Genomic DNA, 15,195 nt, shown 5'->3' with positions numbered 1-15,195 from the left:
GTTTTTGAAGATGCCTCATTTATGCAAGGATGCCAAGTCTTGTGCCACCATTCTAACCAAGCATGTTTTTCAAACACCACCAATTTTATCACCCCAAAATGTTTTCCAGATTAGGACATTTCACATGCACTTGGCCAACCCCAAAGTTCTCACATAGAGTATTTGACAAGTGAATTCACACAATTCTAGTAAGACAGCTACCCCTAATTCCATTCTCCCACATTGATGGCAGCATGTATGTGATCATTATGTGGATTTATGAGAAGATTCTCTAAGCCCTTCCTTCAGCTCCCTCCTGGCAGGCATCAGGGAGAGGTGCATCAAATCCATCCATGACAGTTGCCAAGAACCAGAATGTAGTGTTGAGAAGTTCTTAAAAACATGATATGTTGAAATACATCAAAGACTCTTTGAGCTGACAGATGGGACAACTGAGATACCATGATGGTAAATGGTTGACATAAGCTGGCAGCAACACTAGCAAAAGTAGAATTGATTCTGCCCTCTGCATCTCCCTGGTAGAGACCAAATGTTGTAAACTTGAAAATTCTCTTGAACTTCATAGTTCCAAGTGGTAAACTAATTTATTTTTGGATGCTTGAATTGCTTTCACTCCTGGTAAGAGTGCTCTCTAATTTCTGTGCTCAGAGACAAAAGATTTGGAAAATCTTTTTGTGAAAACCCCAGAAGGCCTGAAAAAGAGGGTTAGGACCTCATTTCATGTTGACCTCATTTCACTTGGTAATAACATTTTTGGTGAGAGTGCTTTCCTCTCCCCTGGATAGTAGGCTGAACCTTAAAGAAATGAATAAATAAAAACTTTTAATTTCAGGTTTGGTGGCTTTCTAACTCTTTGCCCACCAGAAAGCTCTCATCTCAAAGTGAAGACACTGGCGTGAAGTCTATTCCTCCTTATAGTTATCTACCCACATGGATACACTTACATATTTGAAGCACTGGAAAATGCTGTTGTAAGTGCTTTACGTTAAAATGTTCCTTAAGTTTTAAATTTCATAGACACCAGTCAGAGTGAGTGAGATTCCAACAAACCATTCATGGACACCTACCATACACAAGCAAATAGAGGTCCTGGGATTCTTTGTTTACAAATCTGACATACAATGAGCCTTGAAAACAAATCTCTCCTAACTTGTTTGAGGGTCACACCTGACCCGAACTGATTTATGTGAAGCTACTATAGACTTCCTTTATTTCCACCTAGTGTTAATATTCACATATTGCCCTGCAGATGTGTTAATGAGCTGGATCTCCGGCTGCTGCCCCAGACCCTGCTAGGAATGCCAATATACAGTATATGTACAGTGTGACCTTTCTAAAATTAGAAATATATCTCAGCCCAAGAATTTTGGACAAGGCTTCAGACACCTGAACCCACATGAGAGGGGCTTACTGAGGGTGCAGAAGGGAGCAGAGACAGGAAAGGTTAAGGAGCAGGCCAGAGATGAAGGCCATATCTCTAGACAGCCTGCAGGCAGCAAAGAAGCCATAACCAAATCTGCCAATGGTGACAAGGCGAGGCAGTCTGAAGGGTCTGCAGAGACACCTGCAAAGGTCAACATGATACCAGCTGGCTTTCCAAAAGATTCTAATGATCCTAAAATCGAATGTCTTAGAGTATGATAAAGGTGAACTTGAACCTTCTCTTAACTTTTATAGAATTATACAAGTTACAAGGTACAAGGTACAAGGTACAAACAAATGGTTTTATGTCAGGAACTTAGAAGGAAGAACTTAGAACTAAGATTGTGGCATATCTTACAGTTTAATCTGCCCAGAATCTTCTCTGAGAGCTGGTCCTCTCCCACCTGTTGGATCGGCCAGCTCATAACTGCAGAGGTCCAGGCTGCCGGCAAGTATCTCCACCCCATGCAGGGGCAATCAGAGTTGACCCTTGGGAGAGAGTGCTCTCCTGTTAGAGTTGTACATGCTAAGGATCAGGTCAGCCTAGAGCCCCAAGTCATCAGTGCCACCAAGAGAGAAGACCCACCTGAAGAGGAAGCCAACACCATGGAAAACAGGGTTGGGGAGAGGGGAATGGAGACCTGATGATGTGAATCCCTGGATCCAGCTGTGGCTAACATATTTGACCCTCTGCCATCTGCTATGTGAGCCAAAAAATATCCAGTTTTGCTTCAGCTTATTTGAGCTGGGTTTCAGTCACTTGTGAAGAAAATTCCACAAGCAATTGGCTTGAAAAGTCTTCCAAATTTGGAGATTAAATATATTCTTTTCAGACATGTCAACTTTAAGAAACTTTAAAAGAATTTCTTCCTTCCTCCCTGTTAGGGACTGAATTATGTCTTCCCTCAAATTCATATGTTGAAGTCCTAATCCTCAATGTGACTGTATTTGGTGACAGGTCCTTTAGGGAGGTAATGAAGGTCACAGGGTGGAGTCCTGATCCAGTAGTACTGGTGTTCTTAGAGGAAGAGAGACCAGGGCTCTCCTGCACTCTCACTCTCTCTCTCCTTGCACAGACAAGAGGCCATGTGAGGACACAATAAGAAGGTGGCCATAAACAAGCCACGAAGGGATACCTCACCAAACACCAACTCTGGCACCTTGGCACCTTGATCTTGGACTTCCAGCCTGCAGAACTGTGAAAAAACAAATGTCTGTTGTTTGGGTCATCTGGTCAGTGGTATTTTGTTATGGCTGCTCAAGCAGGCTCCCTACTACTCATTCCCTGTGAAGTTTCTGAAGGAGGCAACCAACAGTTTGTCCCATTGTGAGGGTCACCCCAGTCCTGCTTTCTTCACCACCAACAGCCCTCAAAAGAAAAGCCATGATGAGGAAACTAGAGCCTGCCTTCCAAATCTGGAAATGCTAGAAGACACTAGTGACTCTAACATAATAAAGGAAGAAATCCAAGATGCTTTAGGCTAATTTTTTTCATATTTTCTTCAAAAGTTACAGTAATTTAATAACCTCATTCGAAATCACCATGACTGAAGATCAAAATCACAATATTGTTTTAAATTTATTATGTATCATGACTCAAAAAACTCTCTAGAATAAATTCACCTTTGACACTAACTAATGAAGACAATTTGCTCTAATTCAATTGTAAGAGAAAATATTTCAAGTAAAGCTTACAAGAGGATGATTTTGATTTTTTGGCTAGAAGACTTCAGTTGTAGACAAGAACCACCCTCCCCCCGAAAAAATTTGTTATAACATACTTAAGATGGTAAGAGAAGAGGCTCCCTTGTTTGGAAAGATTCATATTAGAATCTTATCAATTTTTCTATAGAGTGTTATCATTAGTGTTCTCTGGGGTTGGTAACTGGTTATTGACGGTAGGGATTTAAGAATATGGTTTCATTTTGCTCTCATCATGATCTGTGGCATATTTTGTCGTACCTCGCTTCCCTATGGCTGGACAGCATCTCAGAAAGACCTCATAGATTTCCAATCACTTTCACTTGTAAGAACAGTCTCATTTGTAGAAACTGAGGTGCATTCATTTATTAAAGGTCTAGTGATATCATATCAAAACTTCAATTTCAGCCAATTCAAAGTTTCTCTCCTCCTGCCCATCTTCTGTGACCTGCAGTGGCCTTTCCTTTTGCTCACTGCTCCCCCCATCACCTGGCTGCTTGTAGCTCCTCTAGGGTCAGCACAAGGAGAGAGACATCAATGGAATGGAGGCTGACTATCTTTTTACATCATCAGTTTGTGCTGTTGGCAATTCTCTCTTGACTATCAAACTCAGCTGTGTGAAGCAAGTGGTCACATGTTGGAACTTTCCTGGGAAGCTTTCATTTGTAGGTTCTTCAGGGCCCCATGGAACTGCCCAGGGCTAGTTCCCTATTGTGGCTGAACAACCATTTGACTGGTCTTTTATGACCTACCTTCCCACTCCACTTCATGCACAAGCACACACACACTCATGTGCATGCACACATACACACACACAAAATCTCCTACTTCAGCATGCACATCACAGTCTGGGTCCACTGCCTGGGTCAACTTACCCCAAAAGTTCTATCTCCCAGGCAAAGATAGCAATAACTGCTCAAACTCTCTACCTTTCCAGTGTTGCTTGACTCAAGGAGAACATACACATTTTTCTGCATCAAAGGGCAGAAGCTGAGCTTGCCGCTACTGACACCTGCCTCTATATTTACAAACCCCCATGTCTTCACTGTGCTCTACTCTGACTGGCTGGAGGCAGCTCAGCAGGCAGCCCCCTGGGGAGTGGAGTTCTTGTTCCAGTCTCCATATGAGAGAAACTCCCCTTAGCACTCCACTTCTTGCTCCATGGCATTGGGAGGGAAATGTCCCAGCCCTCTTTATGAAGCCCAGGGCTCCTTATGGAAACCACTGTCTCCAATCTCCTTATGAGTCACTAGTCATCTGTAATGTAGGCTAGAGCTGGGATAGGACTGGTAGTCACTAGACTGGTTTTGACATCTTTATTAAACACTCCATAGCCATGTCTAGCACTCCATTTTAGAACATTAGATAATTATCACTCATTTTCAACTTTGGAGTATTAATTCATTCTGATAATTAAAAATGTCCCATTCAGCATCCTCACTTCAAATTATGTTGCTGGAAAATTAGCAACTCAGTGCTGAAAACATCTTACCAAAGTCAATGAGCCAGAAGTTCACCTTGACTAAAACACCAAGTTTACAGGGATTCTGCTCTAATAGTGATGACCACTATAACCATATAATAGAGCACAATAATCATACTTTATACATGTAAAGGCCTACATAAAACATGCCTTTGCTATAATACTGTTTTCTGATTAAAATATACAGCTATGCAAATATTTAAATTAAATATTCTTAAACTTTTATTTGATTGAAAACAAATGGAACAGATGCTCTGGGAAAGCTCCTTGCTAGAAGCAAAGTACTTTGGGGGATTTATGACTTTGTTGAAGCAGTTTTAATTAGCTATTTCAAATTCTTGTTCATTAAGTGTTTTTCTTTAACCTTCAATGACCTGATTTCAGAAGACTAACAATGAAAATATTGTACACTTCTGCTGTTGTATAATGTTGTATGCTATGCTGGCATTTCCCAATATCTTCTCTCAATTAGTCCTCTCAGGGATAAAACATAATGTTGGGCCTATAATAAGGATGTTTTAATATAGGAGTCACTTACTCAGATGCCTAAGTTACCAAGCAGGTAATATAAAGTAGAAAGTAATAGTAGAGAAGAGTGGGGACTGTGACAAACTTGAAATCTTATGTTACATAAAAAGAGTAGCTTCTAGGGGCACCTGGGTGGCTCGGTTGGTTGAGCGTCCAACTCGATTTTAGCTCAGGTCATCTCACAGTCATGAGATCAAGCTCCACATTGGGCTCCATGCTGAGCATGGAGTCAGCTTGAGATTCTCTCTCTCCCTCTGCCCCACCCACTGCTCTATAAATAAATAAATAAATAAATAAATAAATAAATAAATAAATAAATAAATATCTTTATTAAAAGAAATAGCTGCTATTCAGGGCCAACTAACTTTGGTGTGCAGTTCAGATGTTAACTGATTTTTTTTTTAAAGAAAATTTAAAATTTCAGGTGTTGTGAAATCTACTGATATTGTATTGAATCAAATTGATACTAAATCAAAATTTTTAAACATCAAGTTGAAACAAAACATAAACCCCACAAATGCTGATATCTGCAGGCTGCTAGTTTGTGACCTCCCTTTGTAGCAGATATTGTTGGTTCCAAAATGGAGGATCTTCTCTATGCAGACCCTTGAGAGTAGTCTCCTTCAGTTAAGGTATTTGGAAGAGGAATATTTTTCCTAAGTTCCAGTTTGTTGTTGATCTTGTGGACACTGGTATGAAAGAAAATGACCAAACTTCCCCTTTCTCTTTGACTGCCAGAGAGCACAGAAGCAAATCTATGGCCCAATCCTAGCAAGCATATAGATCTGGACAGAAGGTACAACCCCCTAACCATTTTTGTCCACTTTTATTTCTCATCTACTTTTAACTTATGTCATCTTGCTGCATTTCATACAAATGTATAGGTCCATTTTATTTCATTTTTTTAAAGATTTTATTTATTTATTCATGAGAGACACAGAGAGAGAGGTAGAGATATAGGTCCATTTTAAATCCTCTTTGGAACAAAGCAGGTTACAAATGATCTTTACAACATTGAAACAGACATTCAATGAAATAGACATTATTTCTGTGAAATAGACATTTCTGATCCCATATGACAACTGAGTAAACTGAGCCTGCATGAGGCTAACTGACTTGATCATTGACACTTGAATCAGGAAATGTGAAGACCCAACCCATCTGTTCTGGCTCCATGTCAAATGCTCAACTGACTATTCAAAACAACACAGTTCCATAGCAGGAGTCTCAAACTCAGATGTAACCCACCCCTGGATACTATAGGAGTTGGAGAAGGGCTTGCCCAGAGCTATTGCATTGTGAAGGTGAACAGTTCCCTAGAACACAACATGATCACGATACAAATGGTGCCCTCTAAAGTCGTACATTGTATGCAGCATGCCCCTTTGGGAGGCATTAAAATCCACTGTGCTAATAACTACAAATTAACGTGCTGATCTGGAACTCCAGTTTGAGAACCAGTCTATAGAATCTGGCTAAATATAATACGTGGATGCATTATATAAAGAGTGCAACTCAAATGAGCCTTGTAAAAACGAAGTAAAATGTCCACCGAGTGCTCTGGGTATAATGCTGTCTCTGAAATCAGGCTATGGGGCAGCTTTATGGGTGAAGGAACACAAACAAGTCCTTTGCACTTTTCTGTAACCAAATCCCCAGAGTGTGTTCCAAAATGAATCAGCTGTGTACAAAACTCTGTTCTTTGGCTAGAATTGAATTATAGTGTGGTTCCAATGTATTTTGATTAAATTATAACTGTATAAGAGCACAGGATGTTCCCAGGTCTTAAGACATTAGATGTTCAAATTCTGTATTGTTCTTAATCTCAGTTTCTTTCCTCATAAACAATGCTAGAGCAGTGGTTTTTAAGCCTTTTAGGCAGCAAATCTCTTTTTTTTCCAAATCCTGCATGCACCTCCAGTATTTTGTGGCTACGTGATTACTGGGAGTGAGGCTTGTGGGCTGGCCCTGGGTGGGCTGCTCTTTCTAGACCAGAGCTGTTGTCAAGACAGCTTGACCCCTCCACTCTCTCCTCCAGGGTGGCCAACCCTCACGGCTCCTCAGCTATTGTCTTATTAAGGAGCCTGCTTTAATGTGATCCAGATGGTTAGCAGAACCTCTAAGTAATTTCGAAGAATCCTAGGGCTACACGGAACATAGTTCAAAAACTACTCTTTTTCAGGACATATTGTCAATCTAGTAATTGCCTGGGTGATAATCCATGAGGGGCATTACAAGATCACTAAAACAAATCAAAAATATAGTGCCAGATAATTCTGGTTTCCACAGCAACTTCTAACAACACTGGCAAAACTCCCACTGAAGTAGAAAGAATCATCACATGAAAAATTTTTCAAAAGTACTCCTCTTTGTCGGTGTCAACTCATCTCTATGACACATTTCAGGGTACACATTTGTGTTACAGAGTTTTGTTACAGATCTTGCCCCAAATCCCAAGACCAGTAAATTGATAGATGCCTGTAGTTATTAGTGATATTCACATGAAATTCTAAAACTAAATAAAGCATAGTATGATACTGCTTACAAGGAACAAGTGGTTTAGTATTTAAATTTGAGAATTTTTAACATGTGTCAGAAGATGTTCTATGTTTCCAAAATCACAAAAGAAGTCACAAAGAAAAGCTAACAAAAAAGGGGAGACATTTTACTGACATAAAAACCAGGAAAGAATATAGATGTTTGAATTGGATTTTCCTTGTAAATCATTACTTATTTCTATCCCTAGTAAATGTGAGCAATGAATTCTATTTAATAAGGAATGGCAGAAAATGTGAAATGGGAATAAAAGTTTTACAAATAAGTAAAAATTCTCTTTTATATGTACTGGGTGTGGTAGTTATTCTGAACATAAAGAAAGAAGTATGGAATTTTTATTAACAGAAAATCAGCTTCTTCATAAGCTTCCCCAAAAATTATGAGCTGGAGAATGTGAGTGTCCCCTTCCTCGCCTGCCTGAGGTATCCACGTGTCTCTGTCCATCTCTGGGAGCCAGTAGGAAACTCAATTCAGAACTTTTATCTAAACAAACACAGACTTCAGTCAAATAACCACTAATGACACTCTAACTAGACATAACAAAACACAGCTTATGGAAGAACTGTGGCAGGTACTAGGGCCTTTGCCCTAGTAGAGACACATGGTGTCTCTTGTATTATTGTTTTTCTATGTGCTGTCTTGAGGCCAGTCAGTTCCCCTTCTTGAGTGGCTAATTAAGTCCACATCCCCAGTCACCTCTTTTATGGGGCTCTCACACTGTGGGTCATTGTGCACCCACCCTAATCACCTTGGGCCAGGTACCAGACAGCCAGGATTAATTAGCCCCTTTGCCACAGAGTCTGTGAAATTATTTAAATTATCGAATCCTAAACCCATTTGCTCTGCTTTATCCTTTCCTTACCCACAATAAGCAGGCTTGTCCACTGTTCCCCACCCCACTCTGGCGATCGACCTGGAGCCTCCACTGAGTGGCCCTGTGTTCTCCCCCCAGGGAGCTGTAACAAAATTGTAACTCCCCAGTTTCTCTCTCTTGATCTGGATCTGGCCTCACCATACCTCACCCAAGGTAACATGATTAAAACACTAATCTATTACCTTTCACTAAAAACAAAAACTCTAAGACTAATTGTAGGTGACGCTATAGAGAACATCTGAAAAGCATGAGCCACTGTCATGGTGCCCACAAGCCCACACCCGCTGTGAGTGATTGCTGCACAGGGACTAAGTATTCTCTGGGCAACAAAGGGATTCTATCTTTCATTCCGTTCTTCCACCCAGGACTTGTAGCTTGAGACACAGAGAGATTGTTGCTTCTCTCTGATTTGCTCTCCCTTGGGCATAACGAAGGGAGGCAAAGAGCCCCTTGTGAATCGGGTTTTCCAGAAATAACAGTGGAGTTCATGGAGTAGGTGTAAAGGTGTTTCTGGCAAGCTCAAATTGGATAACAGTATAAGGCTGCTGGTTGACACATTATACAGAGAAGCAATTAACCAGATCTGAGGGGGAATGTGGAAAGGACAGCTCTCATCTATTCACTGCCAAGAAGCAGACACAGCTCTACAAGGGAAGGCATAACGCAAAGGAAGCCACAGGTCTGAGCAGGCCATCACACATTGGCCTAGACTTGACAGTGTTGAAGAAAGACGCTTCTGGTTACATAATGTGATGACTTCTATGAACTCATGTTTTTGTCTCCAAGCACCAAGTTTGATAATTAACCTTTACACACCACAGAAAATACAGCTCATATGATGGCCTCCGTGCTTTTCCAAAGACCAGCCTTGTGAATCAATCCACTAAAAGATTTTATCTACCACAAATTTAACTTAAAAATTATTTCAGATGGATTCATACTTTAAAAAAATTCAAGAACTCATAGGGTAATCGAACTATTTGTAAAATATTTGTGGTTGTGTTGGTTCAATAGAACAATCCTCCCCACACACTGTTACCACAATCAAAACATCATCTAAGTAAATTCTGTCATTATGATCAACAACCCAAATGCGATAAAGAAGCCAGTAATGTAGAATGCCACCACTGGGATGGTAGTAAGCAGAGGTTCTCTAAAACAGAGAGACCTCTATCTATAAATATAGGCCAAGTTATGCTGTGGTAACAAACACTCCACAGATCTTACTGGTTTAAATCACTAAGGTTTGTTTCTTAGTCCTGCTACATGGGTCGGCTAGCACTCAGCTTTCTGATATTCTTTCTCAAGATTCAGGCTGACAGAGAAGCTACCACTTGCACTAATTCTTAAAATGGCTTACATTCTACTAGCCAAAGCAAGTGTCATATCCAATTTCACTGGCCATATCCAACTTCAAGGAGGTAGGGAAACTATAGCCTTCTATGTTTGTAAATAAAGTCTTATTAGAACACAGCCACATCAACTTGTTTTCATATGTCTATGGCTACTTTTCCATAGAGTTAAGTAGCTATGACAGAAACTGTATGTGGTCTACAGCCTAAAATAGTTACTATTTGATCCTTTAAGAACAAAATTGTGGATCTTTGGCCTATTGTAGTAATTACCTTTCACTAGGTTACACTGAAGTAACAACCTCGCAATCACGGAGGTTTACCAAAACAAAAATTTATCTGTCATTCACATTACATATCAGTTATAGGCAGGCTGTAGCTCTGATTTGGGTCTTCCTCAAAAGCTAGTAGAGAATTCCCTGTTACAATATGCCATCTTCATGGCAGAGGTGACTTAGCATGGCACAGCATGGCTTAATCCCATGATGGTTCTTAAAGCTTAAGCATGGATGTGTATAGTTATATCAGTTTGGTTCACATTTTATTGGCCAAAGAAAGTCACACGGCCCAGCCTGACATCAATCACTAGATGGAGAAGTGTACTCTTCACCACAAGGAGGCACTGTCAGTTACCTGACTACTTACAGGGATATATAATACTCTTACAAACAAGCAACAGTAATTAGGAGTAATAACATAATTGACCATCCCTACATGTTAGAGTTTGGGGAGAAAGCAGCAATGGCTGGCAAAGACAGTAAGAAGTTACCCTGGTATGCTACAGTCAGCTCAGTACAGTGAAAAGTCCAAGGACCAAGAGTTAATAAGCTGTTTATCTAGAACAAGCCATTGTCTTTCTCTGAACCTCAGAGTCCTCCTCTGTAAAAGGAGGTGATCAGAAGGCATCAGTGTTTTCAACCATTTCATGTCAATGCATTTTGAGGATCAACCGTGTGCCCCCTATCCCCACCCCACATGACTATTGCTCTACTTTGAGTAACTACAGACTAAGAAAATGAATTTGGCTAAAACCATCATAGTCATCAATCACAAACCATTGCTTACTATATCTAAAGGTAATGTTGAGACAGTTGTGAATGACATTACTTCTCTCCTGGGATGGCTAATTACCACTTGAGCAGATTTGTACAGGCTAACAGGGAGATGAGAGCAGACATGCTGGCTTTAAAGGCAAATATTCTAGAATTACAGACACCTAAATTTATGCCACAGATAGATACAATGGGATTGGTACTCAACTCATTAGATGACAATCATCTGTTAATCTGTGGGTGTCTGTGGCTTGGGGCTATCTTGTTCAATACCCAGGACTTAGTACATAGTTGTACTCATTAAATATTTTTTAATTAATTGATAAAAAGAATCATGTGTTCCATATGCTTTCTGATAATTTTTATCATTTCTGTCACTTAAGCCCATGCATACATTTGAAAAAAAGTCTGATATATGAGTGAATCCTATTATATGTTTCGTTTACAGATAATGCTTGATGTTTATATTGATTTGCATTCCTTGTGATACTTTCTTAGCCCTCCAGGGATCTCTGTCCCATGAGTTGGGATCACTGGGACAAAGAAACACAGGTAAATTCATCCTGTAGTGTAAAAACTAACCTAACACATTGCTTCTAGTTTAATTCAGAGTCTTCATTTCAATGACATTGCTTATCCAGGGAGTAAACTACAATTGAGTAATTGAACAAAAATTCTTTCTACCTTCAACAAATTTTCCATTGGGGCTAACAATTAGCCTATAAAGTCAGAAAATAAAGTCCTATATAGGACTGTAGTTCAAATTTCTGGGCAGGTCCTAGCTCTGAATAAAGGCTAAATGAATAAGTGATTGAATCCATACACTTGAAAATTATGATTTTTGTTTGGTGTTTGCTCACGTATTGGGCTGTACCATCAGTTCTTAATCCTCATTATGCATCAGAATCACCTCACCAAAACTTTAAAAATGTAGGAGAGGTACCTGAGCCCTACAAGATTCTGATTCAGTGGCCCAGACATGAACACTTCATTTCACAAGCTAATAGGTGAGTCTAATGTGTGTCCATGGTCAAAACCCACCGGCCTATATCAATAACTATTACTTCCCTAATATTAAGTAAATGAATTTAATTTTGAGTGCCAGAATATTTTCCTATACCTTCTTAGATCCTGGGAGTTTCTTTTATTATCAAAGTTACATCGGATGTTAGACTATTTTTCTTTGCAAAATCTTGTCAATGTTTTCATATTGCTTGGGATTTTTTGATCACCCAATTTACAAAGTCCAATTCCCTATGAATTCAAGGTAGGAGAATTCCAGGAGAATATCCACAAGGGGAATTTATGGGAGAGGCTATAAGGATGATGAAACAGAAGGAAACATTGGTATTTTTTGGCAGTTGCTTATTCCTTTACTTGACTTAACGTATTAACTCCACTCCTCTGTGCTCCATTAATCCAAAAGGCCATCAAAAACACAACTGCAAATAGATCCTTCATTCTATTCATGTTGTAGAGTAAATACACATGTCAGCAGGTTAGCCCCTCATCAGGTTTCATTAGGAGCTAAGTTTTATCTGATAAAATTCCTGAGTTGGAGCTGAAAACCTGGCTTAGGAGAGAAAGAAAGAGAGAGTTGATCAGCATGATGGGTAGAAGGTGGAATAATGGACTAGTTCAGAAAGGCATAGATGGGTACAGTTGGCCTGAAACAGAGATATTCAAAATTTTTGGTTTTCATAGTCTTACTGAGGGACCTCAAAGAGCTTTTGTTTCTGTGGGTTACATTTAGTGCTACTTGCTAGATTTAATTGGAAGAATTAAAAATATATGTACTTAAAGCTATACTTAAAAGTTAACAAAAAAAAAACCCACTACATGCTAACAAATAGAATATTTTCACGACTAATATTTCCCCCAAAAAATGTAGTGATAAGACTGGCACAGTTTTATATTCATTGCAAATCTCTTTACAGATTATCTGCCTTAACGGACCACACTAGATTTTCATTTCTGCTTCCACACTGACTCTATTAAACTACTACATGTCAGGCGGCATCCAGAAAACTCCAGTATATGCTTGTGAGAGGGGAATGAAAGAAGCAAATGATGTCCAGGTGATGTTGTGAAAAGTATTTGATCTCATGGAACCTCTGAAAAGGTCTCTGGGACTCCTGGGGACCCCTGGATCATACTTTGAGACTGCTGCCTCAAGAGAGAAGATGCAAATAAAGCTGGTTTTCATTGACTGAGCTTAGAGTCTGCTAGCATCTCTCCAATCAGTTCCACTTCAGTGCTGTAAAAGTACCTACATGGGGGTATAAAGTCAGAAATTAACTCCCACTATTGATTCCCATTTTCTCACTGCATGTGCCTTTAGAATGAATGTCTGAAACAAGCTCTGTTTCCTTGAAGATAAGCAGTTAAATTTGGTCACTCAGATCAAAGTTTCAGGAAAGATGGCAGACAATGATCATATAAAATTGTAAGAGCTCTTACAATGATGTTCTCAAGGGTGGAGGAGTTACTATGGAAGGATTTGTTGATGCTAGGGAGCACATATCTCCATCAATCAGATACTTCTAGTAAGTGTGTTTGGGGAACACAAAAGAATAGACCTGAGGCATAACCCAGGCTTTCAGGCAGCTCACATTCTATTTGAGAAAAGAATATATTAGAAAGAAATCTAAGCATACAGCCACATGCTACGTCTTGTGGGATACCATGACATGTTAGAGGAATTCAAAGAAAGGAGGTAGACTAATCAGGACAAGTATTCACAAAAGTGAAGTACTTCTAGGTGTTTATAGAGGCATGGGAATGAGGAAGGAAAGAGTGGGGACAGCATGGAGCAGTGGGGATAGGAGTGGAGCTGTACCTAGAGTGGATCATTAAAGACCTCCCTCCTCTATACAACAAAATTGTCTTCAGAAATGATCTTAAGGGATCCCTGGGTGGCGCAGCGGTTTGGCGCCTGCCTTTGGCCCAGGGCGCGATCCTGGAGACCCGGGATCGAATCCCACGTCGGGCTCCCGGTGCATGGAGCCTGCTTCGAACCCTCTGCCTATGTCTCTGCCTCTCTCTCTCTCTCTGTGACTATCATAAATAAATTTAAAAAAAAATTAAAAAAAATAAAATTTATAAAAAAAAAAAAGAAATGATCTTAAAAAAAGCAAACAATAATAAAGGCCAGAAAAGAAATTAAAATATAAGAATTGTCTTCTATTAAATTTTGTGCATATATAATTAGGCCAGTAATTAATTGCTATAATACAAAAAAGAGGGAAAAAGTAATGGATTAATAATTTTTAATTATAATAAAGTATTTTTAAAGGCATATAAAAGAAGCACCTCTAAAGGGGTAAACTTTATAAGGTTCAGAGAAAGACTTATGCAGTCAGGCAAGCCTTGTTTTTTTATCCTTAAAATTCTTACGCCATCATTGTTTATTTTGAATCTACTTTTAAACACAGGACTATATCACAGGGCTTAGAGATACAGACTGTGCTGAAAGCAACCTCAAATAATTCCAGCTCTTATTAATTATATTAGTCAGGGTTCTCCACAGAAAGAGTCAATTGGAGACATGATAGATGATGGATGGATGCATGCATGCATGGATGATAGATAGATAGATAGATAGATAGATAGATAGATAGATAGATAAAGAGGAATTACAGAGGGTAAGAAGTCCCATGATCTGCCCTCTCTAAGCTGGGGGCCCAGCAAACCAGAGGTGTAATTCAGTCCAAGTCTGAAGGCCTGATAAATAGGAAAGCCAGATATAAATGCCAGTCTGAGGGCAGGAGATAAGATGAGATGTCCCAGCGAGGACAGCAAGGCAGAAAAAAAGAGTGAATTCCTTCTTCCTCTGTTTTTCTACTCAGGCCATCAACAGATCAGATGATGCCTACCCACATTTTGGAAAGGCAAACTCCTTTATTGAGTCTATTTGTTCAAATGCTAATCTCACCTGGAACATAGAGACATACCCAGAAATAATATTTTATTTTTTTTAAAAGAAATAATGTTTAAACTGGGCACCCTGTGTCCAGTCAAGTTGACTCATAAAATTAACCATCACATTTTTTATTGTGTGTAACTGAGTCCATGTGTGTAGAAGTCAAAATGTATATCTGAGAGTTCTCCAAATTAACTTCCGAGTAGCATAAAATAGAACTGTATGTACTTAGTAAGTCATTAAGATGCTACTTTATTATTTTTTTTATTTTTCTTTTAACTTTTTATTTAAATTCCAGTTAGTTA

General features: G+C 39.3%; 1 protein-coding gene and 1 long non-coding RNA gene across 14 annotated transcripts in view; one reads left to right on the top strand and one right to left on the bottom strand.

The window, feature by feature from the left end:
• RGS6 (regulator of G protein signaling 6) overlaps nucleotides 1-15,195 on the bottom strand; it is a 579,647-nt gene that overhangs the window by 246,409 nt on the left and 318,043 nt on the right. The window lies entirely within an intron of this gene.
• On the top strand, nucleotides 1,877-13,181 carry LOC111097095. The gene is made up of 3 exons (XR_005363502.1): nucleotides 1,877-3,211; nucleotides 11,417-11,520; nucleotides 12,906-13,181. It is a non-coding gene; the product is annotated as an uncharacterized LOC111097095 (long non-coding RNA).

The sequence above is a fragment of the Canis lupus genome, chromosome 8 (assembly GCF_011100685.1).
Source record: "Canis lupus familiaris isolate Mischka breed German Shepherd chromosome 8, alternate assembly UU_Cfam_GSD_1.0, whole genome shotgun sequence".
Lineage (NCBI taxonomy): Eukaryota > Metazoa > Chordata > Mammalia > Carnivora > Canidae > Canis > Canis lupus.
Note: the sequence above shows the minus strand (reverse complement) of the source record. Positions and strands in the feature narration are given on the sequence as shown.